The sequence below is a fragment of the Meriones unguiculatus genome, chromosome 7, assembly GCF_030254825.1.
Source record: "Meriones unguiculatus strain TT.TT164.6M chromosome 7, Bangor_MerUng_6.1, whole genome shotgun sequence".
Lineage (NCBI taxonomy): Eukaryota > Metazoa > Chordata > Mammalia > Rodentia > Muridae > Meriones > Meriones unguiculatus.
In genome coordinates this window covers 89973786-89997903 of record NC_083355.1, presented here as the reverse complement: position 1 = coordinate 89997903, position 24118 = coordinate 89973786, and the positions used below count along the sequence as shown (strand labels likewise).

Below are 24118 nucleotides of genomic sequence, written 5' to 3'. Positions count from 1 at the left end.
CCCAGAGGGACCAGTTCAAAGCAATTTTAAACTATGTTAAACTGAGCGATGAGGAAGGGAACTGGGCCAGTAAAGCCAAAACGGGAGTAAAAAGTTACCACCTTCTAAGTTCAAATATGACAGGGCATATGAGGTGTGGGGTTGAAGGAAACTGTTGGAAGACTGGGGGCGGGGGGGCTGCATCAGAACACTGGGCCAGCGAGGTGACAGGAATGATGCTTTGGTCCTGAGAATGAGCACAGCCCGTGAACGGGTTTTCTGAAGTCCACTGGGTAGAACACTCAAGATTTCATAGCAGTCCAGTCATCGCTTTTTTGTGGTTGTAGGGTCCTTGGCAAGGAAATCTCTTCTATTTCCCCACTGGACTTTATGAGACTAAACTCCCAAGGATTTCTCAATCCCCTGCTCTTCATTTGTGATTTCCCACACCAAAATGAACTTTTCATTCACTTGTGAGCGAAAGGTTCTATTTGTCTTTGTGGTGAAGAGTAAACACATTTTAAATGCCAATTCTCTTCATGCTTGATGGATATATATATATATATATATATATATATATCCAAAAGAGTGACAGTAAAAGCACAGTTCTGACATGAGCGGACAGTGACTTGCAGCGAATGCAGTCATTAGGGCCGTGTTTACACGTCTTGTCATCAGTGAAACATCTGTCTAACTAGATTTCCTGACTATTTAAAGTCATAACCATCTGTCCCCATGAGATAACATGACCCACTTAAGTTTTAGAAGGATGTGCAACTGGGAACTTACATTTTCTGTCCTAAGAAGGATATGAACACTGACTTTCATCTTCTGTCAGAAGATGCCATTGGAGGCTCCGAGCATGGACCAGGTCTCACCCTGACCCCGGTAGCAAAGAGGCCTTGAGTAACTCACCTCTGTTCCAATGTTTCCGAAAGAGAAGCAGTAACTACTTCCTGGGATAAGTGTGAATATAAAACACCTCTACTTCTGGGCACAGAGGGACCGAACTATACTGCCCTGGGGAACTTCGCTAATGGGAAAGATGAGAACACTATTTAGCTGTTCGGCCCAGGAAGCAGCCTCTAGCCATTCTGTTGTGAAATGGGCAAGGCAGTTCTCATGCGACCAACATAATGTCATAGGAAAGAGGGGAGGGTGGAGAACACAGAAGCCAAAGGAAACAGACAGGGAGAGCAGGTGAAGGGATCCCTTTGCTCAACTAGGTTCATAATAGCCAGAATCTGGAAACAACTTAGATGTCCCTCAACCAAAAAATGGAAACCAAGAAATTGTTTACACAATGGAATACTACTAAGCTATTAAAAAAACAAGGAAATCATGAAATCTGCAGGCAAATGGATAGAACTAAAAAAGATCATCCTGAGTGAGGTAACCCAGAAGCAGAAAGACACACTTGGTATATACCCACTTGTAAGTGGATATTAGTCATATAGTATAAAATAAACATACTAAAATCTACAGGCCTAAGGAAGCTAAACAACAAGGAGGACCCTCGGGAAGATTCTCAAATCTCATTCAGAAGGATAAACAAACAGGATAGACACTAGAAGCAGTAGAAGAGAGGGAACAGGGCGGGAGCCTACTACAGGTGCCCTCTAAAAGACTCCACCCAGTGGGGGATCAAAGCAGATACAGAGACTCACAGCCAGACTTTGGACAGAGTGTAGGTAGTCTTATGGAAGGAGGGGTATATGGAAGGACGCAGAGGGGACAGGAGCCACACAAAGAGACCAACGAACGCAAAAATTCTGGCCCCCAGGGGCCCCTACAGAGACTGATACATCAACCAAAGGCCATGCATAGAGAAGACCTAGACCCCCTGCTCAGATGGAGCTTCTAGAAAGCTCAGTCTCCATGTGGGTTCCCCAGTAAGGGGAAAAGAGACAATCTCTGACATGAACTCAGTTGCCTGCTCCTTGCTCACTTTTCCCTGGTGAGGCGACTTAGCCAGCCCACAGAGGAAGAGGACCCAGGCAGTCCTGATGAAGCCTGATAGACTAGGGTCAGAGAGTAGACAGAAGGGGAGGAGGACTTTCCCTATCAGTGGACTAGGGAAAAGGAATGGGGAGAAAGAGGGAGGGAGGGTGGGATCAGAGGAGATGAGGGAGGGGTGATACAAAGTGATACAAAGTGAATAAATTGTAAATAACAACAACAACAACATATGGGTTTTAATGGCTCAACGAAGCCCTTTGCTATCACCAGTGGCATGTCTAGATTCCCTGAGATATTGCTGTTTATATGTTAAGACAAATGGATCCTACCCAAGTCTTGGGATCTAGATTCAGGTAACTCATGTTAGCAAACTGAGGAAATGGTTGCGTTGTAAAAGTTTTGTCTTGACAGGAGATGTCTGTCAGGGTGAAAAAGACAAATCTGACCACCTTTCAGGGCCACCCACTGTCATGTACTCTTTAGAATGCTTCCTGGAAATGGCAGCCATCTGGCCAGCATGGTGTTGCCCTAAGTCTTACTCCTTATTTCACCCTGAGAGCATCCTGGGCCTGCAAGCCATCACCTTTGACCAGGGGTGAGTACTAGAGCCGTCCCTGCCACTCAGCACCCATTCTGCCTGGCTTCTCTCCAGCCTCTCCCATTTGACGTGGGAGCCTCTAACAGACAGCCGAGCTTGGCACTCTTCTGCCCCAGCCAGAAGAGCAAGATTCCTGCTCTCTCTGAGAACAGAACCCCCAGCCAATCTGTCCTAGCAGCGGAGGCAATCACTAGTCAAATATGCAGTCTAATCCAGGGACCCCCTTCGTTCAATAGCATGATCACGTGAATCTCAGCATACGGTATTACAGTCAGCAAGCTCTCTATCACAGAGCTACCTCCCGAGATTTCTTTTTAATTGATTAAGTTTGGTTTGGGGGGAGAGGGTCTCTCTGTGTAGCGTCGCTTCTTTTTATTTTTCGTTTGGAAACAGAGTCTCACAAAGATGTGCAGGCTGGCTTTGCATTCACTTTGTAGCCCAAGAAGGCCCTGAACATGTGGTGCCCCACCTCTGCCTTCTCAGCGGTTGTGAATGACAGGCCCAGCTCAGAGGAACAATTCTCGACATGTAATTACACCTGTCATTATTTCTATAATGTCCTCACCAGTGATTGTTCCAGACATTTGGGGAAGAATCTCCTATCAGTCATTCTCAAACACTTTCAAAAGTCTGAAGAGCATGGAATGCTTCCAAGCTCACTTTATAAGCCCCAGTATTGCCCCAGGACAGAGGCTCCATGAAGAAAACTGTGTAGCAGTATCATGGATGAAGAAGGATACAAAACACTCACAGACTGAGTTTAAGGATCCATGACCAAGTAAAGTTTATCCTTGAGACACAATGATGGTTTGATGTATGCAAATTAGTTCATGTAATACACCTCATTAACAAAACCCAAACCAAAATTATGTAATTGTTTTATACACTTAGAAAAAATATTTGACAAATTCAGTCCTGGTTCATGATTAAAAAATAATCTCAGGAAACTAGGCATAGAATGGATTTGTCTCTATATAAAAGATGACATATATGACTAGCAACCAGTCAACATCATAACCAATGGTCCAAAATTGAAAGTTTTCCCTCTGAATCTGAGAATAGACAAGAATTCCTGCTTTGACCATTTCTATTGACACAATACTGAATGGTTTAGCCGGGGCAGTCAGGCAAGAAAATGAAACAAGAGGCACTCACAACAGAAAGGAAGAAGAAAATGATCTCTGTCTGCAGATGACAGAATCTTATATGTAGAAAGCACTGAATATTCAACAAAATTTAAATGACTTCGGTGGAGCTGCCTTGTACTAAATCAAGACCCAAACTCCAGCTGCATTTTTATGTATCAACAACAAGCTGTCTACAAGGAAAACCAAGAAAACAACCTAACTTTGATGGCACAGAAAAAAAGAAAGCTTAGGAATGGCTATAACCTGGGAGGGGAAAGGCTTACACCCTGACAACAACTGTGAAGGAAGATGCAGGGACACAGAGGTATCTGGTTCGTGGACTGGAAGAGGTAAATGCCCACACTACCCAAAGCTGTTCATAGAGCAAATGCTGCCTCCAGAATCCTAGTGGCATGAAACCAGAAAAACAGTCCTGGAATTCAGACAGAATCATGAGAGAAACATAGAAATCAATAGGTCTCAAAAACAAACAAACAAACAAACAAACAAACAAAAAACAAAACATGCTGGAAGTATCATGTCCATCATTTCCAAATACACAATAAAGCAGTGGTAATCAAAATAACATAACAGTGGCATAAAGATGGGCGGGCTAATGGGAAGGGACAGGCAGCCGAGAAATCAACGGGGTCCAAAAATATGCACTTGGGAAGGACATTCACTCCCACAAAAGCACATGCAAAGGAATCAAACTGAGCCACTCTCATACAATGCCCAAGTTAGCTCCGGGAGGACTAGAGTTGGATGTAAGATGAGGATTAATAAAGCCGCTAGGAGAAAACACAGCTGTAAATTAAGGTTTGGAATAAGTGTTTTTGAACATGAAACTGAAAATATGGCATAAAGTAAAAACGAAGCAGAATGACATCAAACTAAGAAGCCTTTGCTCAGCATAGAAAATCATTTTAAAAAATGAAACCATGATTTACAGAATGTGAGAGAACCTTTGCAGACCGTTATGTCTGCTGCTAGTGGTTAATATTAAATGTCCAGGACTCTGAAAACTCAGGAGCCACAAAAACACTAATTTAAAAACGGTTCAATGACTTAAACAATGATAAAAACAAGACATAGAAATGGCAGCAACTTAGAAAAAAAAAACATTAAATGCCACTGATGAGATGGTGTTGTCAACATCACTGTTGACACTGGTTGAAATAGATGTTTTTTGTTTGTTTGTTTGTTTGTTTGGGTTTTGTTTTGTTGTTGCTGTTGTTCGTGAGGTAGAGGAATGGGAACCCTTGTCCCTGGTTAGTGGGGCTGTGAGGTGGCTCTCCCTCGGTGGGAAACAGCATAGAATGGCCACGCGATCCTGCAATCCCACTGCTGAGCCCACATCCAGGGTAACTGAAATCAGAATCCAGAAGAAAGAGATGTACTCCTAAGTTCCCTGAAGCATTGTTTACAAGAGCCAAGTTATGGGAACACACCCAGATTCCCACTGACCTATGGATGAAGAAAGTGTGGCATGTATGCCCTGTAGTAGATTACCCAGTCTCAAAAAATGAAGAGATGCAGCCATATAACAAAATGTGGATAACTTTAAGAACAATAAGAGGAAAAACACTAGTTACCATACTTTTCTATGAGTATTTCACAACAGTCAAAGCCATAGAAACAGAAAGTAGTGTGGGAGTTGGCAATGACTGGGAGATGGGAGAAATGAGAAATTATTATTCATCAGAGAGAAAGCTTTACATTTTAAACTTTTTGCTCCTTTTGTCTTTCCTCCCTTCCCATCCCTTCTTTCTTCCTTCTTTTTTCTTTTCTTGTCTTGTCCTTTTTCTTTTCCTTTTCGACAAGATCTTCTGTTTCCCAGCCTGGCCTAGAACTTGCCCTGTAGCCAAGAATGTCCTTGTCCTTCTGACCCTCCAGCGTTCAGCTTCTTGGTGCTGGTGTCACAGGCATGCACCACTGTGCTTGTTTTATGCAGCTCTGGGGACCAAACCTAGGTTTTTGTGGGTGCTAACCCTAGCAACTGAGCTATGAGAACAAACTTAAACCTATGTTTTGATAGGGGCTAGAGAGATGGCTCAGAGGTCTTGCAGAGGACCCAAGTTTGGTTTCCAGCACCCACATAGTGCCTCACAACTCCAGTTCCAGGAGATCAAATGCCATCTTGTGACCTCTGTAGGTACCAGGCATGCATGCGGTACACAGACATAACATGCTTTCAAACACTTATATACACATAAGCAAGAGAACTCTGAGCCTGCGGTTGAACTGTGGGTAGGCAAGGCAGGCCATAGGAGGCAGTTACCTCTGCCCAGGTGGTTCCTTCCTTTCTCCCATCTTCTCTCCTGGCTGACCTAGATGTGGAGATCCCAACCACCAGTCAGATATTCAGTATTTCCCAGTAACTTAGGCATAGCAATCGATTTCAGGAAGTGAGAGGTGTTTCACGTCAATCGTATGTCACAGTAAGTCCTGAACCTTTACTGGTACACGAGTCACTAAGAAGCAGAAAGTTGCAGAAAGGGTACATATGATTTATGGACAGAAGGTACAAATGAGTGGCCACATAACGAGCCATCACATAATTTCACAGTGTCAAGAAATCCCACAAAGGCCTGTACCAGAGCCAGTGTCCTCCAAGTTTCTTTACTTTTTCTCACAGTCCAGAAGTTCCTCCGCTTTTCTTGCCTCATCTATTTCAAGTCTGGCATGCATGAATGATCCACTGCAAAATAATCCTTAATAATCATGAACAGTCTGAAAAGTGCTCTGTCAGTAATGCCACAGTGGCTTAAAAATATATACAAATGAGATGCCACTCTTGCTTGAATTCCTCCAATGGTGCCCTTTTTACTTTGCAAAAACTTTGCATTCCTCATAGTGGGCCTCAAGGTCCTGAAGGCTTTGGCTCCTTCCTGCTTTTCCAGGTCCCTGTTCTTGCCAGCATCTTCCAATATGGTTGGCATTTGGGGTACACCAAGCTCGCTTCTGTCACTGGGACCTTCAACCTTGTTCCCTTCTCCTGGACCCCGGGCTTCCTCCAGGCCTGACATCCCTGTCTCCTTTCTGTTCTTCATTAGTCTCCTCTTCACAGAGGTGTTGCCTGACTGGCCATCCCAGCCACCCTCGGTCACATGGTCCCTTTCTTCCTTTTACTGTCTAAATGTGAATTTATCACATGAGTGGCAGATATCACGTGTATCTGTAATGGAGATAACATGACCAGGGTCCCAGATTTGGATAGTCGCCAGTTCTTTCTCTTACTCTAAGGATCTTGCTTGATTTGCTACTTTTCAGCCGACCCTGTGTCTTACTTCTGTGGTTAGCGCCCTGTAACTACCTCCATGCCAGTGGAAACCAGGGAGTTTCAGGAAACGAGTTTGTTGGGCCCGTGTTTACATTTCCTGTCATCAACTAAGCATCTGCCTATGTAGGTGTTTATGAGTATGAAATCATCACCGTCTGTCCTGGTGAGATAATGCACCTCTCAGAAGTCTGTTTACTGACGATTTGCATTTTTTGCTGGAAGAGGGGTTTGTAAAGTGAGAAGGCCTAGGCAGAGCCTCACCTTCGACATTTGATAGCAGAGTGGTCTCCGGTAGGGCACCCCTGCCTCGACATTTTTAGAGAAGAAATGGCAGCTACCCAAGAAAAAGCAAACTTGGATTGTAACTTCTCTGATGGTAGGCATTGAGGGCTTAAGGATACATTATTTGCTTTCTCTCTTTCCTCAGTCCATGGTCACTCCCACGAGGGCAAGCTTATTGACTGTCTCTTCACGCCTGTGTCCCTGGTGCAGGAAATAATGCCTGGCACATGGCTGGTGCCCCCTACGTTTGTCTAGTACATTAGTAGATAAGAGTTTTTACAGTTCTTCTGTGAGAAAAAAGTCATTGATGCCAGTTCCCAGGTATACAGCCTGGCTCGTGTGAGTGAAACTTGACTTCCAGACACACAACCTTCAATCCATGACCTTGAGAGACTCCAGGCCAATAAACTCTATATCTGATCTCATTCATGCTACTTCAGTTCTAAAATAAGTCTTGTTCGTAGTTCCCCCCGCCCCCATCCCTGCTATTTTGACAACCTACTTATGTACCCTGGTGATGCTTCAACTTTTACTTCCAAATTTATCCATTGCGTCCAGACACATATAAAGGATAAGATCCATTACTTTTTCAAAGAAAAAAAAATCCAGGTAAATATTGTTTATGTTTAGTGGGTGTGGGAGATAGACTAGTGGGGTAAAGAGCCTCCAGTGTGTGAGCATGAGGACCTGAGGTTGAAATAGCGCCACCCGGGTAAAAACTGGCTCTGGCAGCATGCCTCGGTAACCCCAGTGCTGGAGGAAGTATGTGGAGATAGGTGGGGCTCTGGACCATGCTGGCCAGCTGGTCAACACCAAGCAGAGAGCTCTAGAGTCAGTGGGGAACCTTGTCTCAACAAACAAGGCGGAGGCGGGAGAAGTGGTTCAATAGTTAAGAGCCCTTGTCGCCCTTGCAGATGAACCGGGGTTTGATTCCGAGCCTACAGTGGCGCACAACCACATGTAACTCCAATTCCAGGGGCCCAATACCCTCTTCTGACCTCTGCAGACACCAGGCGTTCTACTGGTGACATATCTACAGGGAAAACGCTCACACACACACGTAGGGCATGGAGACAAGATCTTTAACAACAAATCATTACAACTATATGATGCCATAGGTGGGGCCCCACAGCAGCAGAGCTGGGGCCTTTGTAAGAACAGGTATTGGAAGGCTTCTTCTCTTCACACTTGTGCACAAGGTCCACTGCTGAGAAGTAAGAAGTACGTGAGAGCCCCCACCCTACCTTCAATCCTGCTGGACCTCATCCGTGTACTGTTCAGCTTCCAGAAACATGAGAAAATAAAACCCTCATCTTTAAATCATCCGGAAGGTAGCATTTTGCTATGGCGTCCTGAGACAACTGTTCACCCCCCGATCCTCCTTTCCCGACTTTCTGAACAATACACTCCAGCACGCAACACAAACATACAGAGACTGTGCGTGGTTGCCACAATTGTGCAAGGTGAAATTCCTGTCGCGGTGGCCTACCCAAAGACAGCCTGTCTTAAAATCCCCCAGGGACACTCAGACCTTCGAGGTACACGCTTTTATGTTAAAGGCAGCGCCTGCCGCCTGCCAACTTTTCAGTGCAGCCCCACCCTCAGGCCTGTCTTCCGGCGGCGTCTCATGCACAAGGAAGAAAAAGGCCTCAGCTGCCCTGAAAACTACTCCAGACCTGCTGAGAACTGCCCGGATCGGGTGCTGCCAGGAAACCTCCCTTAACTGTGACCTTGTGGGACACCCAAAAGAAGCTGCCCGCCCACTTCACCACCCCCGAGGTCCCAAGACCACTTCAGGAACCGAGGTCACAGCAGACAGCAAACGGACACGTTTCTGTATTTGCCTTCATATAGTTTGCATTCTACTAGAGCAGTGGTTCCCAACCTTCCTTTAACACAGTTCCTCCTGTTGTGGTGACCCCCAACCATAAAATTATTTCTGTTGCTACTTCATAAACTGTAATTCATGGTTCATAACCGTAGCAAAATTAATTAATTTTATTCTAGGTCAGTACTTACTGATACTTTATTACTTCTCTTCCAATAGAGCTTTTGAGATATCTTTTTGCCCCAATCACCTCCAAGTAAAAACTGGTTAACCCGTAATGTGGTTATCCCCGAAGAAGAAAGCAGTGTAAGCTGCGATAGGGTCCTGCCGCTGCCTGAACACAGGATCCTGAACTTAGTGACTTAAAGCAGCACAGATGTACTGTTTCGCTGGAGCTGAGAAGTCTGGAGTGGCAGCAGAAGCTGTTTCCTTGAGTTCCTGGGAGAGACTCAACGGCTTTGCTTTCTGCAGCTTTCGGGTCCTACCGCATTCCAACCACAGCTTCTGATATGGCTCCTTCTCTGGCTCTGAGCCCCCCTCACACTGCTTATGAATTACTTTGGATCAATTCATAGCATAGCTCAGGATGATATGTCTATTTCGTCTCCTTTAATTCGTAAAGTAACATCAGCTCTGGACATTTAATCATGGACATGGTTGGGGGGATGGTGTGAGTTATGCCAGCTATTGCATAAGCCTTGGGAGGTCTGAGGGCAAGAATACATTTTTATTGTTCTGTGGCCAGTGAGTTCACTCACAAAGGAATGGGAGGACTAGAGTGATGCCCGAGGGCAGAGCTGTTGCTTGTTCACCAAAGGTGGGTGTCAGACTCTCTCCCTAGTCGCTGCTGGGTTGTATGGGGAAAACAAAAGCCTCACACAACCAACCATATCTAAGAGATGACGCAGGAAGAAAAGACACTTTGCTCAGCTCCCCAGGAGTGATCTCGGCATAGCCGATAGGATAGACTCTCCTTGCAGTGATCAGCACTGCTTTGTGGCAGGAAGCCCAGCTGTTGAGTGCATTTCTGAGTCTACACAGCAGAGAGGGAAATGGCTGTCCTGGGGCAGCCAGCACGGGTCTGTGTGCCTTTCCTTCAACTTCTACAAGTGCATGGCAGGGTCGAGGTCATCTTTCTACACCTGCCTTCAATGACAGCCTTTGAAAATTGAGGCAACCCTGTGCAGCTCCCGTAACCAGTGGTTTCAGATCAGTTCATAGGCATTCAAAGCTGTGACATTTCCTCCCAGTCCTACAGGCCCACTTTGGGTGGCAAAGGTTACTTTGGGAAATTACACAAGGGGCATTAGAAGCCATTACTTGAAGCTAATGCTTTCTTAAGGCAGGAGTATCTATTGGCTGCTGGTGCCCACATTTTCTCTCATCTTTCCTTGCTTTCCATCTTAACAGGGGCCCTTGCACTATTCCACAGCATGTAAATACAGGTAGCACAGTGGCATTCATTTCCTGTGTATACGCAGCCCTTGCTAGCTCTGCTGTCTGTACTCACGCTGGGTTAGCTGTTGACCCAATTTAATGCCTGGCTGGACATTTCCCTCTCTGCTGTGATTAAAGGGGAAAGAAGAAGGAAGGAAGAGGTGATTCAGTGTACATGTATATGAACAATTCTTTGATGCAAGGAAGAAAGAGAGCGGTGGTGGAGGCTTTCCAATGAGTCATAGACTTAGGACTTCATTTTGGGCCCGAGTTTCTGACCCACGAAGCAGCTGCAGTTGTTGGAAGCCTGGAAGGCTCATGCTTGATTGTATGTGACTTCATATATCCCTGAGTTGATTTTTCTTAAAGCTATATTTTACCTCCCAAACCATAATTAGATTTCTCCTTCAATCAAATCTCCTGGCATTACTTTTTCTCTAGCACTTACCAATTTAGACGGGAAACAGACCAAAGCACACAATGTGTTTGCCATCACTGGGGGAAGATAGGTGGGCTGGACTCAGGAACGAGCTAAAGGGGAAACAATGCAGACAGAGCTGTGTGTCCCAAAGCATGCTAGTCTAGCATCTCACAAAGGAATGGGAGGACTAGAGTGATGCATGTTAGTCTAGCATCTGAACACAGGAAACAACAGCAGTAAGTGTTCAGAGGGCAGCCCCTCTAGTGTTCAGTATGTTTCCTGTAGGATGTAACTGCAAGAGACTTTAAGACTGTCTTGTCTACCGTTGTCATTTTAGGGAGGAGGAAATGGAGGCCCAGGGCTGTTCAACAACCCATCCATTCAGCAGTTTGTTCACACACAAAAGAAGGGAATGAAAGTCCAGGTGTTGAAATTATCAGGCAAACTGGTCCTTCGACATAGTACATTGTCCTGCTGGGCCAAATAATGGCAGCTGCACACAGCATGGAGCTCTCAGGTCATTCTTGGCTAAAGCCTTGGTACCTTCTGAGCCTGGAAGTACATCTCTCCAGCACTGATCATATTTATTGCTGCCAGAGAGACTGTGTGTGAGAGTATATGGTAGGGAGAGAAATGTCTTCCTCTACCCACACCCCTGAACCAGCCAGTGTGATGCAGGGAGTTTACTCAGTCATGATATGGCAAGAGGAAACTAGGGTGGGAATGGCTTACAAGATGGAGGCTATCCCAGAGAATACACAGTCTGGCCCAATGACATCATAGGAATCCAAAAATAGGGAAAGAAAGTATGTGTGTGGGAGCAAAGGTCAGTGTGATGCCAAGTAAGGACTCCACTTCCTGGGGCTGCCTCCGAAGAAGCTGGAAAGAGCCTCCCTGGAGCCTTCAGAAGGGAGCACATCCTATCAGCACCCTGACTCTAGCCGTGTGACACCTGTGTCAGATTCTCCAGAACCGAAAGAGAACAGAGTTGTGTTGTCATAGGCCATCGCGATGTGTCTCATTACTGAGGACTGAACCCTCATTCATGCCAAGCCTCTGCTCTGTCATTGAGCAACACCCCCAGCCCAGTAAGCCACGGAGCGTGGCCACTTGTGACAGAAAACAGAGAAGACTGGTGTGGGCTTGTGGATGACTCTGTCAGGTCAACCTGCTGCAGCTGAAAATGCTGTCTCGTAGCTAGAAGCGGCAGCTCCTTTCTTTCATTGGCTCACTTCCCCATTGACCAGGCTTGAACCTTGACTGTATCTAATGTCTGTGCGGCATGGGGACCGTAGTGTCGTACTGTCTCCTACTCCATACTTTTTATGGAGTAACATACTATCATCATTGTTGTGCTTCTAGCACCCCAAAACCTAGTGGAAGACACAGGCTTTCCTACCTCAACCCACCAACCAGCACAGTCCCCAGTAGTGACACATAAATCTTCTGAGAACCGGAACACGTCATCAAAGGGACCACCACAGAAATACGTACACAGAACACACACAAAAAAGAAATAAGTTCTGCCACGTGTGGTGGGGAAAACATCTAACCCAGTGCTTTGGAGGCAGAGGTATTGGATATCTGTGAGTTCGAGCTAGCCTGGTCCACATGGTGAGTTCCAGGTCAGCAAAGGCCTCATAGTGAGAGCCTGTCTTGAAGGGAGGGAGGAAAGAAGGGAGGAAGGAAGGAAGGAAGGAAGGAAGGAAGGAAGGAAGGAAGGAGAAAGAAAGAGAAAAAGAAATTAATTCTTGCTAATCAGTTACTATCTCTCCCCTAAGAGTGTGTGTGTGTGTGTGTGTGTGTGTGTGTGTGTATGTGTAAGGTGGTTCCTGCCTGCAATCCCAGCATGTAGGTATATAGCCCTAATGAAAAAGTATTTGTCCACCTGCCCCATATGTATAAGGTTCTGGGTCTGATACTTTGTTCCACACTAAATAAACAAACAAACGAATCAACAACCAATAAACAAACGGCATGAAGTTTTTTTTTTTTTCTTCTTTGTTTGTTTGTTTGCAGGGTGGCTTGGGATTAGGGTTGGCTGCATGGAAGGCAGAGAATCAGGGGCTTTTGATGACCTACCCCGATACCACTAATGACTTTTCCCTAACTCTTCAGCAACAAATGAAGATGTCTTTGAAGGCCGGCTTGACAGACAGTGCTGGAAATGCACACTCCTGTTGCCACAATGAACGGCTTGTTACGGAGCCCTAATTTCTTCTCTGACAGCCTAGCCCTCGACCTGCCCCTGAAACTGCTTTTGTTTTAAGACTCAGCCTTGGCTACCAAGCAAGCCAAAACGTGTAGTCGCTGTGTGTGTCTGGCCGCATGTTAACTGTTGCAGTGTCCTCAGGTGACATTTGAAGTGCTGGACAGTTGACAGTGAACAGCACAGTCGAGTCTCTGCCAGTTGTCCCGTCTCCCAGCCTCTCGCATCAGTTCCTGGGACGATGCCATTTCATTTCCTCTATTCTTCCCTCCGCCCCGGAGGACTCCATTTGTCCTGGCTGTCACCCAGCTTTTTACTTCTTTCTGTGGACCAACATCATGGGCAGGCTTCTCGTTTTAGGCGATGGCTGAATACCAGAAAATTTGCACACAAGCAGAAACTTAGTGAACAGGAGCATTTGGAACGCGAGATGAGCCACCAGCACGAGGTGACAGGAATCTAAGCTGTCCCCATATGTCCAGGGCTCCTCTCCGAGTCCCTCCCTGAGGAACTCCCTCTGGATTTCTGCCAATGGTCTTCTTGCACAGCACCTCGCTTTCATGGAATGTGTCACGTGCTGTGTGCTACGTGGAGTTCTGGCTACTTGTTTTCTGCATTCTTTTAAGCTTTCAGAAGGCAGGGGACACGCACACCCTTACCGCCTTTCACCCTCCTACGTCCTACAGAATGGTATAAGAGGCCTCGCCTGTATTTGAGGTGGTAAATTAAAGCTATATTGAACTTTACCGAGATAAAGTATGTGTGTGCGCGCACATGTGTTTATATGTGTGTCTCTGTATGTATGTGTGTATGTGTTTGTATGTGTGTCTGTGTCTATGTGTCTATGTATATGCATGTTTTTCTCTCTGTGTATATGCATCTGTGTGTGCATGTGTCTATGTGTCTATGTGTCAATGTGTCTCCCCCGCCCTCTCTCTCTCTCTGTATGTGTACATGTATGCCTGTGTGTATATGTCGGTGTATATGCCTGTCTTTCTCTGTGTGTGTGTGTGTATATCTCTGTGTCCATATGTATGTCTTTATGTACGGGTCTCTCCTGAACCCTCCTTTCTTTCTGTGTGTGTATATGTATGTACATGTCTGCATGTTTCTGTGTGTATGCCTCTCCTTCCACCTCGTGTGTTCATGTGTGTATGTGTATGTATGTGTGTGTGTATGAATGTAGGAAGAGAGAGACAGAGAAGGAAAGGCACTAGCTCTTATTTTAGTCGATCAAATTAAGAATGTGCTCTAGGAAGAAAATATTCTATCCTATTGTATAATATTATCTATAAAACCATACTAAAATAATGTACATATTTTCCAAGCTCTCCTATTTAAAGGCAAATCAACCAATTATTACTAAAATGTCTATCTGCTTTTTGAAACAGGGTTCCATGTAGACCAACATAGCCTGAAAGCCATTGTGTGGCTTGAGATGACCTTGAACTCCTGACTCTACCTCCCCAGTGCTGGTATTGCATGTACACCCCAAATCAAACCTGATTTTTGCAGCACAGAGGACTGAACTCAGGGTTAATGGCATGCTAGGCAAGGGCTCTACCAACTGAACTGCATTCCCAGCCCCTCTAACGTGACGATTAGAATGTTAAACCAGACAGCATCGGATTTTCCTTCTATTAAAAATGGTAAGAAGCAAGAAGAATGCTACTATTAAAGGTCCCTCGGGATAAAAAAGCATTTTCAAGACAAAACAATGAAGTATGTTCCCACTTTTCTAATGCCCTCCGCTCTAGAAGGCTGTGGTTTTAGGATATGGGATAGCATTCCGTTTCCAGTTTGTTGTCTTTCATTTATTTAACAGTAGTTCTCTTGGCATTAATCAAGCCAAGTTGCTGAGCTTTAGGTATGAATCTTCATGTCGGTCCCTTCACTTCAGATGCCTTTTGAACTGGGAACCTCACACCAATCCACAGGATGCTAGGACTTCCCACACAATTCCATTCTTTCCCAGTCGTCTGTAACCCTGGCCTCTGTGTTTAAAACCTAGACAGGAGAAGCATCTATTGGCGAGAGTGGCAATAATTAAGGCCAGTACAGCCCGGGGGGCGGGGTAGCGGTTTCTGATGGAGGTGATACAATATCCTCCCTCCAACTACCATACCACACAGAAGACTTCACACCAGGGGAGCACCCGACGCAGTTTATCTGGGCTGACAAAGCATATCGGCAACCAGCTGAGTTCAGCGCACTGCACCCAGGACAGTGGGGGAAGAAACCGAGAGACTAGAAATTTTGCTCTGGTCGGCAGAGAGCTTAAGCCCTTGATACACATTCACAAACTAGCCAGCAGGTTGTTTCATTTAAGTCAATGGACCAAATGATAGAATTTCCCTCATGTGGAGACAGAGCAAGCAATATTGTCCACCAGCTTCCACGTTTCAGAGGTAGAAAAGCTAAAGCCCTGAGAAATGGCATCCACAACCCAGGGGGTACAGATAGGAGAAACTCACCCTCTAGAATTTTGTATCATGAAGTTGGTCTTGGTCATCATGAACCATCAATGCCCCAGTGGATTTCAGAAACCGGAAGCCTGCTTCCTCTCCTGTATACACATTCTTTGCCCATTTCCCATAATTAGCTAAACACTAAACGTCCTATTTGTATAATCATGAGAAAACTAACCAGAGGATGTGAGAAGAGAAGAGGGCTTGGATGTCCAGCCCTAGGACTGACTTTGTGAAGCCACTGATTAAAGTTTACTGGGCCTTTACTATGTCCTGGGTCCCGGTGAGAGGCTGTAGGGCATCTGATAACACACAGAGCAGTCACACCCTCAGGGAGCTGACATTCTAAGAGAGGAAGCAGACAATACGGAAACAAGTAAGATAATGAGTAGTCACGTGGAGGAAAAAGAGCAAGGACAGAGAACCAGGAGCACTAGTGGGGTGGCTAGGACACCGGAAGCAGAACAGAAAGGTAAGCCCGGTGTTAATGAGAAGACGCGAAGGAGGCGAGAGAGCCAAGCATGCAGTTTCCTGGGATGAGCGTGTTCCCGTGGGGAGAGGACCTAGCAAGTACAAGGGCTCTGGCTATAAGGAGACATCCTTAAAGCTGATGAGGCTAAAGGTCAGATAGGTGGCTAAGGGAAGGTAAGGCTAGAGAGGAATTGAAGCTTAGGTGCCTGGCTGAAGCCTCCTGAGAACTCCCACAGGTACTGGGAGTGAAATGAGGTTGCCCAGTGAACAGGTCACAACTATGATCTGGGCCACCTTCTGGATCGGGATTCAATCTTCAGAATGAAAAGGCACAAGAGGACGAATGGGTGAGAAAGTGTCACAAACAACCCAGGAGAGTCGTGATGGTGACTAGGAGCAGCGTGGGAATGGTGGAGGTGATCACTTCAGAGCGTACTTTTAAAAACAAGACAACAGATTGCCTACTGCAGGATTTAAAAGTAGGACTCAGGGGAAACACAAGTGAAACAGAGTTCTACCAACATATGAGGCATGAGCAAGAGAGACATGGCACCGCCATTTACTGAGATGGAGAAGGACGGGATCAGGTCTAAGGGCCAACTGTGCAGCCACTGGTCACTCTCCTTAGTGATGTTGTCTGGCTCTTGAGGCTGTGGCAATTCTTGTTAGACAGGCCCCAAGGTGTGTCAGGTGATCTCTTTCCTCACGTCAAATTACATAACATAAAAAAAAAAAAGAAAATTTAATCAGCTACTGCAGAGTGATAAGCTATACAGAGGGAAAAAAATATACATTTATTTCTCCTCATTCTAGTGTTGAAGAATCCGGTTTCAAGGAGCTGGCGTCTGGTCAGAGTGTTCTAAGTGTGGCTTCCCATGGCAGAAGACAAGGGTGTCAATAGCAGAGGGAGAGCCCCAACTTTCATTGAAGTAACACATCCCTGCAGGTACAGCCTTCACCTGCTCCTTCTACCCACAGCCTTACCCCTCTCTCATTCAGCCCAGCTGTCCCATACTGTTGCCCTGGTGGTTATGCTCCTTACACATAATCATTGGGTAGGGGACAAGGTCAAGCCAGGGTAGCTGTTAAAAGTCTCCCCCATGGCAGCCTTCTGCCCTGGCTGTTCCACCTCTCCACCCCCTTCTCCTCACCATAGACTACGTCTAAGATGGCCTGATGAACTTCTGCAAGGCCTGTCCACCAGTGACTGCCGAGTGAGATCCTCTTTTAGGGAAGAGTGACGAAGCAGCCCCCTGGCGTGGAGTCCTCAGCACAGCTTTCAGCCTCCTGCTGGTACTTTATAATGGAGAGTGGGCAGAAGTAAGATGATGATGAGGGGTGTGGTTCGTTCGCCTCAGATGGATACACCAGGCAGGAGAGCAAGTTCATTGCTTATAAGACTGAGTTTTGAGGTTTCAAAAGAAAATCGGAATATGGAATTTTAAGAAATCAGAGAACAATCCAGAGGAGAAAGAGAGAGGAGCAGAAACCGCTATATACCACACTATGGAGAAAAAGCTTACATTTGGGGACCGACTTCCTGTTTTTTAGACAATGGAGAGTCTCCTGGGCCGGAAAAAATATCTCAGTGGGTAAAGGTATCTGCCACTAAGCCCGGCTACCTGAGTTTGATCCACCAGGACCCATGTGATGGAAGGAGAGAACTGACTCCTACAAGTTGTCTTCTCGTGTCTACATGGGCTATGGCACAACCCTACCCCACCCCCAACAGTGTAAATCAATCAGTCAGTTCCTGAGGGCAATAGTCATGCTTCAGAAAGAGGGACTTGACTAGAACCAGACCTGGATCTGGGATGGAAAGCAGAGCTGACAGCAGAGCAGGCTGTAAGACAAAGCTGTCAATGAGTGGAAGACTTAAAAAGCATCTGTAGAATCATCAGGGGTGTGCAGGACAGAGATGAGGTCAATCTGTCCCTTTCCATGTGGTTTCTAAGGTTCTGTGTGTGTGTGTGCGCACGCATGAAAATGTGGGGACATTCAATGTTGCACCATCAGTGTCTCTAGAAGCACAATGACAGAAATATTCCTGTTCTATGTTGGGGGTTAGAAATTAGTTGGGTATTGAGACAAAAATAGTTCTTATTCTGTTATTAAAAGTCATTAAGGTATAGTGAGCTGAAGGGAGGGAGTCAACTGAGGAATACTCTAACAACTGAAATCTTTTATTATTCTCTCAGTCCACCTAATTAGGTTGTTCTCCCATTTTACTTTTTGTAAGCCACATCTCCACAGAGTTGGGCTGATGACATATTTACCGGTAATGCTTTTGGTAGTTTTTTCCTTTCCCCCAGTCACATCAGCATCTGTGTTACTCACCCTTCTGTTACTATCACAAATACCTGTGATGGTTAAATTATAAAGGGAGAGCATTTATGGAAGCTCACAGTTTTAGACCACCTATGAGCAGGCACGCCCACTGCTCTCAGGCATCTGAAAGGCATGCTAGATGGCAAGAGCAGGAATGATGTGGTACACCAAAGCCTCTCACCCCGTGGCTGAGAGTGAAAAGGGAGCGTGTAATTCCCTTTGGAAGCGTGTACCCAATGACCTAAAGACCTCACACCAGAGGTCTTACTGTTCTCTCAACCTCCCAACAGCGCAAACCTGGACACCAAGCTGTCTCCACACAACGCCTGGAGAACACCCAAGGTCTAACAGTATGCGATCAGAAGCTCTGCCTCCAGTTTATTTATTTATTTATTTTTTTTGCTGGACCCTGGAACCTCAAGTCTAGCTTTGAAAAAAACGCAACTGATCTTAGGGAGGCTCTGTTGGTAGACAGTTTGGTTTATGGTATGTAAACATGTTTTTGTTATAATCCAAAGCGTGGGATTTTAGTTTGCTCACGGCTGATTATTGCCTAGTGCAGGGGCGTGGTCTTTGCCAGCTGGAATTAGTTGAAATCTGAGTACTTTGAGGGGTATAAATATGATAGCGCAGAGGAAGAAAGTGCAGCGGCTTAGAGGAATTGGAGGAGGAGTGCTTGCTCTTACTGCTGGTTATCTGGACTTCTGGATATCCAGATGATGGATACTGGTATTGCTCAGCACCCCCTCCCATCAAAGAATCCTATGACCCTACTCAGCAGGAAGAAGTAAAGAGGGCTACGTCCCTTTTGTCCCTTTTCCCTTCCAACCTTTCCCCCCCTACCTGGGGTTGGGGGATTGGAAGGGAGGTAAAAGCTTTAAGGAACCCCCAAATAAAGGAGCATTGAAAAATCTAGCACCTACAGGTGGTGCCCAGCATGGCTAGGCATAATGGGAAACTTGGTTTCTGATACCATACAGGTGACGGCAAGTTACGAAGGTATGAATGCACTGTTTCAAGATGTTAGCAAAAAAAAAATTATAGCAGCTGCTACTGCTGGGTTCTCTTCTGCTTTACTCCCAGAAAGGATTTTCTATATCCTTTTCATCTTCTTCCTGCATTCTGTTCTAAAATAGGTTGGGAGGATAGCTGAAAAAATCAGAAGGTTCACTCAGTGCTCTTCTTTTAGAAAAGATCGCAGAATTGGCTATGCACCTAGAGTGTTTGCAAGTAAAAGCTGAAGTGCTTGGAAAGCAAAAAGTGCCAGTGAAAGAACAAAAGGGTTCAGGCCCGGTGTCTGAGAGTAAAAACTTCCTGCAGGATGAAAGAAGGAAGCAAACTAGGCTGGAAGGCAGATTGCCTCCCTGCCCTGCTCCACGCACTTTTGCTACCAGGCACCCAGAGCACCTGTCTGAGGCAGCTCTTCCTGCTGGGAAGAGCAGGAGGCTGTGCAGGGAAAACGGGTTACTGTCGAGCCAAGTGTACCACCAGAGGAGCTGTTTGGGGCCACCCAAGCACCGTCAACTTCCTCAGTCTTTGTGCAACGTAGGTCTGCTAATGATGGTGGTGAGGCTCATAATAAGAGGATGTGGCATCCAATAGAAATGCTGTGCCTAAAGCATTTTAAGAGTCTACTGGGAAGTGTGGAATGCACTCCTGTTCCCTTAAACGAGTGTTAAGTAACTGGGCTACCCAAAATAGACTTATTCCCCCAAGATTGGAAGGGATTGGTGTCAGCTGGGTAAGAAGCTGGTCAGTTACAATGGTTATAGTGGTGAAGTGAAGCCACAAAAATAGAACAATGGAATGTAGCTGGGGAAATAAATGTTGTTAAAGATCAGTCGCTCGGTGAAGAGCGTTACGTTGATTTACAAGGACAAAAATTGAACAATGTTGTCTTGCAGTGTGTAGAGTGTGGGATATGGTTGAGGAGCCTGGGAAAACATTCACCTTGTTTACTAAGGTAGTAAAAGGCCCAGCAGAAGCCCTCGCTGATTTCTCACAGAGATTAGGTTCAGCTGTAAATAGAGCCACATTAGACCCTGAGACCAGACAAGCGTTGATGCAGACCGTGACGTATGAAAATCCAAATACTGAATTTAAGATACAAAATATGATAAGAAAGTGATTTAAGCACAGAACTTAGGGCTCACCAAGGTAGAATAGATAAGCGGAATACTTTTTCCAAGATTGCCAAGTACAAATGGACTGGACTTTGTAAATTTAATTCTTAACTGATAATTCACACAATTCTTACTGTATATAGTTTAGAAATGTTAGAGAAAATGCCATTTTTTAAAATCAGGAAAAGGGAAAATGTTGTGGACGTTTTGGTTTTTGATAGGTAAACATGTTTTTGTTATAATCCCAAGGGTGGGGTTTTTGCATGTTCACAGCTGATTATTTCTTAGTGCAGGGGTGTGACCTCTGCCAGCTGGAATTGGTTGATTTCTGAGTACTTTGAGGGATATGGTAGCCCTGAGGAAGAAGAAAGCACAGGTGCTTGGAGGAGTCAGGGAGGACTGCTTGCTGCTCTTGCTGGTTATCTGGACTTCTGGATATTCCTGATGATGGCTGTTGGTATTGTCCGCCAGAGAATCCTACAACCCTCCCCAGCAGCAAGAAGTAAACAGGGCTTCATCCCTTTTCCCTTCCAACCTTTCTTCCCTCTATTTGGGGTCAAGGGATTGGAAGGGAGATATAAGCTTTAAGGAACCCCCAAATAAAATAGCATTTGAAAAACTAGCACTTACAATGTTACTGGCATGTCAAGAGTGAGACAGCAACTCAACTATTTTTGCTTTGCATGCTGGACAGTTTCTGTCACAACCTTTGCCTCTGTAGTGTAGAGATGGCCACAGTACCATGTAAGCAAACAAACAAGGCTGTGTTCCAATTAGGCCTCATTTATAGGAAGGGGAATCTGAATTTAAAATGGTGTTTGGTGTTTCAGGTGTTTCTTTATAGTCCCTCACTTATTTTAAAAATGTAAAAATCAAGCTCAGATCAGGACATAAACATGAGAGGAATTAAGGTATTCAGGTTGTGGTGTGCTGGCCCTGAGGTAAAATGAGCTTGCTTCTGCTTGATGGGGGACTTCTCCCATCTTAGCCCTGGCTCAGCTGACCCCTGGGCAGAAAGAGGAGCACCTAATTATCCCTAACCTGCCATGCCTTGAAAGAAACCTATTTGTGCTCATCAGTTTAGTTCTGAGTTCCAGGCTATAATCATCAAGGTCTCCTCAAATTGCTCTCCAAAGCGATGATACCCCTTCAAGAATGTGTTCAGAAGGAGAAACTTCTTCCTCTATTTTCATTTTATGTTTCTTGATACCTGTCCCAAAGACCAAAGATATTTGAGGCATTCTAGCTTTGGAGAATTGGAACACAAAACTTAGAATGCTACAACATGTTTCCTGATACTACAACATAGCACCTGAGACTGGGGAATTTACAAAGAACAGAAGGTGATTCTCCTTACTTCTGGAGGCTGACACATCCAGAATATTGGGTCCAGAACCTGGCACATCTTTCTTGTTACATCATAACACGGTGGGAAGCATCAAGTGGCAAGGAAATGCCCACCCAAGTCAAACCTCTGTTACAACAAGGATGTTCCTACGACACCCACTCTTGCAGTAATGCATTCATCAACGCTTGAAGGCAGAGTCCTCAAGGCCTAATCCAATTGTAAAGGTCCCAATTCTTAATGCTGTCACAATGACAACCAAATTTCAGTAGGCATTTTGAGGGAACATGCAAACCTGAGCAGGTAACAAACGAGGCGAATGCTGGATCAACAGTGGCAGTGAACCCTGCTGTATTATGCCCTGAGAGGCTCAGTCAAGGCTTTCATCTCTTAAAATGAGGACTTTGTGGCAGAAGTGACAGTGGGCCCATGTCTGCGAGACCAGTGCCTTCTGCTGCCCTTTTCTTGAAATGCTCAGTCTCAGGGAAGCCAACGGCGCAGAGAAGCCTAACCACTCTGAGATCATCATGTGTGGCCACTTCAATGGACAAGTCCCAATTGGGTATGTCTTCCAATCTCCCCTCCAAAGTGCCAGGCGCATGATCCAGGCCATTCTGAAGTCTCCAGAAAACCCAGCTGCCAACCAAAACCACAGAGTGGTCTCAACTGATGCCACAGGAAGAAAAGAGTCGCCCAGCTGAATGTCACAGGAATTCCTGCTCATGGAGCTGTTAAGATATGATAAGCTAAAACATTTATTTTAAGTACTAAGCTTTGGAGGTGGTTTGTATGTGCCATATATACAGTCCAGATAAACAGAACAGAACAGGAAATAGAGGAGATGTTCATCCTGTCCCCAGATGGTATTGCTGAAATTCAGAGAAGTGTCAAAAGGACCAGTCAGAGGTAGAGTATCTGGTAAAAGCTAAGCCGGGAAAAACCACAAGGCTGAAGAGAACCAAGAACCAGAAGCTGGATGGAACCACAAAAGCAGGCCTTATTCAGGCCAGGTAGAAGGACATGAAGGCAGCTAGGGGTGGATCAGGCTAGGAAGGTGCCAGTGTGAGAGGTGAGCATGGGCAAGGAGAAAAGAGGAAATGACCCCCAGCAAGGAAAGCTGCTGGCATGACACATCTCAGGCAAGTGTGGCTCTTAGACTGGGTGGCTTCCAGCGGTCCCAGCAGGCTGTGATGGGAGAAGGGAAGCAGGCTATGATAAGCCCTACCTTGGCAAGTTCTCTCCTAGTGAGATGAGAGCAAATGGCTTATCATGTGGCAACTGGGCCTGAGGCTGATCCAGGTGCATCACTCTCCATGGAGTGGAGAGAGGCAGATGGGTCAACAGGCTTAGACAGGAAATGCCACATGCACTAAACGTTACTGGTTCAATCCTCAAGTGTTTTTGAAGAGGACTTTTCATATGCACTTAGTTGACCTGAAGTCTTCATACTCGGCATCTCCAAAGCAATTTTCCATAACTCTAATAAGTCAGCTCCAGTCTCTCATACCCAGCTTGTTATCAGTCTTTTAAGCCCTTCCTCTGATGCCCTCTGGCAGGCAAGAGGCACCTGTCATTCATCCAGGAGAGTTGGCACCAACACATAGCAAGCATTAAGCAAATGTGCAAACATGATTTGTTGAAATACATCAAAGGCAGAAGCTGACAGATGGGAGAACTGACGTGATCATGATGGCAAATGGCTGACGGTAAACAGCTGACACAAGAGGGCAGAGATGTTAGCAAAACAAGACTTGATCCTGCTCTCTGACTGGCCCTGGGAGAGACCAAGGACGGTAACCTTGACAGAAATCTTCAAGTTGAGGATTCCAAGTGGGAAACTAAGTCACTTTTGGACATTGGCATCGTTTTTCATGTCTGTAAGTATATCTTCATCTTTGTGTAGAGAGAAGGCTCGGAGAGTCCTTCTGTGGAAACCACAGGGGAATTGTTAGAGACAGGGATTGAGGTAAGAGTGACAGACTAAGCCAATTTTAATAAACTCTGTTATGTGTGTAGTATATATAAGTACATTCGTTATAGGTGCTTAGTGTAGGTGTAAAATGTATGTAAAGTCTACTTTTCATGGGTATCTACTTGCACAGACCCGTTTGCATTCTTAACACCAGAAAGTGCCACCGAGCCCTGTGAGTTCAAATGTTTCTCAGGTTTTGCATTTTGTGCAGAGCTGTCAGAGGCGCTGAGATTAAAACAGGCCTCCTCTCGAGCACTCACCACAAACAAGGACATACACACACTCGGT

At 45.6% G+C, this 24118-nt stretch overlaps 1 protein-coding gene across 17 annotated transcripts in view; it reads right to left on the bottom strand.

Moving 5' to 3' along the window:
* Rgs6 (regulator of G protein signaling 6) overlaps nucleotides 1-24118 on the bottom strand; it is a 509370-nt gene that overhangs the window by 197899 nt on the left and 287353 nt on the right. The gene's annotated exons all lie outside the window — the stretch shown is intronic.